The sequence below is a fragment of the Sinocyclocheilus rhinocerous genome, unplaced genomic scaffold (genome assembly GCF_001515625.1).
Source record: "Sinocyclocheilus rhinocerous isolate Xijiao unplaced genomic scaffold, SAMN03320098_v1.1 scaffold95, whole genome shotgun sequence".
In the NCBI taxonomy this organism is placed as follows: domain Eukaryota; kingdom Metazoa; phylum Chordata; class Actinopteri; order Cypriniformes; family Cyprinidae; genus Sinocyclocheilus; species Sinocyclocheilus rhinocerous.
The window spans coordinates 203,417-208,578 of record NW_015662004.1 but is presented as its reverse complement, the minus strand read 5'-3'; positions in this window follow the sequence as shown (position 1 = coordinate 208,578).

The window sequence follows — 5,162 nt, the reverse complement described above, 5'->3', positions numbered from 1 at the left end:
GATCACCCTGTCGGGGTTTATTCTGAGATAACAACCGGCTGGATGTACATTATCCCTTACATAACATACCGCTGGATGGCGCGATTGACCAATCAGAATCAAGTATTCCACAGAGCCGTGTAATAATTGATTAGTCATGCCAGATAGCATGTTATCAGACAGTGTTATTTTAGCATTATTTATAAATATTTTGAATGATGTTTAATAAATTTGATACATTTTGCTATATGCTATGTGTCATTTTTATTAGTTTTTTCCCCTAATATTTAGCTGTCATTTTATTTTTACTAATTCTAGTACTTCAATTTAATCTTATTTTATTTTGAGGTAGTTGCCAAGGCAACATTTCTAATTTTAGTGTAATTTTTAAATATTTAATCTCATTTTTAGATTTGATTTCAGCATAATTTCATTTAACAAAAAATAATTTAGTTTTAGTTAACAATGACACTGCAGGCAATGTTTGTTTATTTATTTATTTATTTATCTATTTTTATTAGCGTTATGCAACTGCTGGCCAAATATACTTAAAGCATTTTAAAGAATTTTATATAAAATGTATTTTTTTATTATTATGTTGATTTTATTGGAAAGGGAGGTTCCTCTTCAGGAACTCGAGCTGCGTCGGAAACGCTAGGGGAACGCCTTCTGTGACCACGCTCTGAATAACATGTGAAATCAGTCCAATAGCTGAGCGGGACGTCACGGGCGGGTGACGTCACGTTGGTCTCACCGCACGTGCTTTTATAGCTTCCTGGTCATGACGTCACCCGCCCGTCACGTCCCGCTCAGCTATTGGACTGATTTCACATGTTATTCAGAGCGTGGTCACAGAAGGCGTTCCCCTAGCGTTTCCGACGCAGCGTCTCGTTCCCTCGAGGAACTAGGGTTACATACGTAACCTGAGACGTTTTGCATCACTGACCGGAAAAAAAGTTTAATACAACAGAAATAAGTCACTGTTACTTTTGCTCATACCTCTAATTTGAAGTATTCAGTAACAATAATTCAAATTTTGCAGCGTACTGAGGAGAACTGTGCTCTTGCTTTTTTTATAGCTTTTGGAGTTTGGCCTGGCATCTGACAAACCAGGTTAAAAAAGCAACCACCCAGAACACTGTGGCAACCATAAATCAACGCTCTGACAACCATCCACAAGTATTATGGCAGTCAGTTTTGTATGGGCAAAACCAACTAATTTGCTTCCTAGAAAATCAAGTTTATCAGGATAAATTATTTGGAGCATAACACAGATTGTACTTCCCCAGCAGATGGCGGCAATGTATCCAATTAACCACTTTTCAGTTGACTTGGGCAGAAAATGGCAGTCCTCCACACATTTCTGAGTAACCTCAGAATACATTACTGAAACTTTCTTGTAAGAGTTCACAGTGTAAATTATTTCCAGGTTGCTGACTGATATTTAGTATAGACAAAAAATGCAGATAATGGGCTGTCTTGCTTATGTAAAGGTGCCGACCTTTATGGAGCGACAGCTGAAGCAAATGGGCCAATTGCAGCAGTAATGGTAGGAAATGAGACCCCCTTCTGTAAACAGTTAAAAGTTGGAGAATTAAATAAGAAAGTCCAAGAACTGTTTTAACAGTGCAAATCTGCAAGGTTTAAATGACAAACACATCTCACACACACACACACACACACACACACACACAGCCCTGCACCCTGGCCTCCAGCCTTTGGGGCCACGGTTGGAGCAGGAAGGGAGCCATTCACTGTAAACTGAACAAGCAACAGCTTCCTCTGGGACTCCCCCAGCACAACTGCAGCCAAGATACCAGCATTATAAAGCACTTTGACAGACCCCTGTCAAAGAGGAAGACAAATCCTCCAAAAATTGTACAAACACTCCTTCATTACCTCAAGTACACACACACACACCCCTGCAACGTGCCTCTGGAGGAGTCTTCAAACTCTCATTTAGAACCGGAGCGTGTTGTTGACATTTGCATGAATGCATGTGTGAGCGCCCTTACTTTTCTACCTCGCTGTTGTTCTGTCTCCGTCCATCCAGGACGGAAAGAGAGGGATGCATGCCGGTCAGCTGATTCCACTGTAATTAAAGACTGCTTTCCATCTGCTGAAGCACTTTGCAACGTCCCGAGCGGCTGCAAAAGCTACGAGGCTGAAGGGGGGAGGATATGAAGAGGATGGAGGAAGAAAGAAGGGGTGGGGGACATTGGGGTGGAATGGAGAATTCCTTACGGTGTGTCTCGCATGCTTGCGGTAGGGCCTCGGAGAACGGCTTATTAGGATCCAGGCCTTCTAGTTTTCAAAATTGCAGATCTGGGCTGTGAGGACACTTTCTCCAGGAATCACTGTGCTCTTTAAGCGCTCGTTTATAATGCTATTGCCGGGCTGTCGTCTGGGGGACAATCGGGGAGCGTTGTCCCAGGCCCACTAATGTTGTATAGAGTGCTGCACTGATAATGTATTTATGTAGGTCAAATTGGAAGTTGGCATCACCCTGATTCCCACATAAAAAAAAAAAAAAAGATTTTTACATTGGCTTTTGGATATAAATATATGCCAAATATATGTTGTAAACGGTGAAGCTCAATGAAATATATTTCTGAAATATACCCATATACCAAAATATATTTCAAAATGTATTTCAGGGGAAAGAAAATACATTTCCAGTCTTACAGTAGACTACATTTAGGCTAAATGCAAATGTGGATGGAATAGTCAAGAGATCATTAATATTTATGATTTAATAATGCTTATTTTATAAGATTATTTATACTATTATATTGTTTTATTAACTTATTTTATAATTGAAATGTGTTATATGTTCATATGTGTTAAAGACAACAAGTTTTTCTTCAAAATATGACATATGACATTATTTATTTATTTATAATTTTTTAAAATATATTTACAAAAATATACAAAAAATGGCCAAGAAATATATTTTAGAAAATATATTTTTTGGCTATTTTTTTGTATATTTAAATATATTTTTTCATGATAATTTTCACAAACTAACACAACTTTTGTGAATTTTGAAGCCTAAATACAAGCAAAAACCTAAACGTAGGCTATAAACAATCTACACCATGGTCACATGAGTTCAGTGTCACCACCATTAAGCTTCAACTCTTTCAGTCTTTATTTAAAAACATTTTCCCTAAAAGATTTTCAAGATCATGATTCTAAACACAAACGGGATGTAATAGCGGACTAGTGAGCAGATGAATTTACTTGTTTACTTGCATTATGACATTTAATGTCCCATCTATCCACTTGTTAGCAACTCGTTCTGTCGCTCGGCTCGGCTAATGTCCGTCCCATGCACTGAAAGCTCTCTCCTCCACATCACGAGACGAGTAGACACGCCCCTTATTGCTGATTGGCTACAAGTTTGTTTTGCTATTCGGCCCGAATCAGTTTTCTAAAGTGTTTTTGAAAAATCACATACCCTGCCTTTAAGTAAAAGCTTAACAAATCACAATGGGGTATTACTGATGTATTTTCTGTCATAGAATAAAACCTAAAATAGTTTTAGCTTGTGTTAAGCAAAGACCTTTTTTCAGGTATTCAACCAAAAACCCAAAACTTCATGATGAATCGTTTCCAGGTTTAGGTCTACAAAAAAAAATTTCATCTCTGAAGCACACTATTGTATTAATTAACTCTTTTTTTTTTTTCGCAGCCCTGTACAATTATGTATAGTGAGGTGTAACATGCACCACTGTGAATGTTGGTAATACTTTATGTGCAATGCTCATAATCACAATGCTACAGTGTTCTGGGAGGTTGCCAGGTTATTGCGTCAATGTCTTGAGTCTTTTTTTTGTCCTGTCTATTAGTGTGTTTATAAAATCCACAATATCATGTCGTGTAACCAACATGCAGAAACATGAAGGAGGAAAAAATATAAAGCATGAAAATGATGTCACTGAGAGGACTCCTCATGTGTGTGTCAAGGTCAATACATCTCTTAAAATATATGATAATTTGAGCTTTTTATGACATGGCAATGTTAGTTCATGTTGTAAAATGTAGTGCTCTAATAAAATGCAGTTCAAAAGTTTGGGATCAGTAAGATTTTTAACAATTATTTAATAAGCTTGTGACATATTATGCAATCTTACATCCTATCATGTATTTCAGTAAAAGAAGAAAAAGAAAAAAAAAAAACACAGAAATGAATTGACTTTATTCAGTGGTCAAATCTTTAGGGAACTGGCATCCTTCATCTGTGCTTAGTAACTCATGCATTTACTGCTCAGTGTGTTGGTCACCTCTTCCTCTTCCTGTGAGAGGCTGTGAAATATCAGTGAGATTTCCATAACAACCAGAATCCCAGCTCGCACACCACATTCATCATTTGTCACACCTCCCATTCTTAGCCACATAACTGACCGATTCATCGACCGAAAGAGCTAAAAATAGACTCTCATCCTTGGAAATATCTAAAGATGAGCACAGTGTTACGATAACAAATACATGGCAGCTGTACTCTCCCTTTGTGCGTCACACTAACACAAGCGAGGCTCTCGGAAGGATGCGTTCTCGATATTCCCATGATGTGATACAGCGCAAGCTATTACATCTCCATTCAGAAGTACAGGAAGTCCACCTCCTGTCTTGCACACTTCCTGATTATAAACCCTCTTGGCAGGAGAGTGTGAATGGAATATTACAATCTTTTATCCCTGTCCCATTTCTTTGATGAGCTGTGATACATCCTCAGGAAATAGAATATTGACATTAGCTTCGATAATTAAGTGGCCATCAGAGAGACTGATCTCATCTAAACCGCCCTCTTATGTGATGTGTGCTGAAGAGCTTTATTTTTGGCATGAAACTGGGTCATATAGCGCATGTTATGATAATCACTTTTTTTTTTCTGCACAGATGCCCATCATTGGGGTTTGAGAAAATTGTCTTAAACTATGTTAAGGAATAACATAACAGGGTTCTCCCTCGAAAAATACATTTGTTTAACTGTCTTTCTTCTGTTGAACACGAAATAAGATTTTTAGCAGAATGTAATGATGCAATGCAATGAAAGCGAATGGTGACTGTCAAACTCCAAGAATGACCAAATCATAGAATTGGTACATACACTTTGTACATAAAATTTGTGTGATTTGTTCTAAAGTCTACTGAAGACATGGAATAGGAAACTTGTAGGG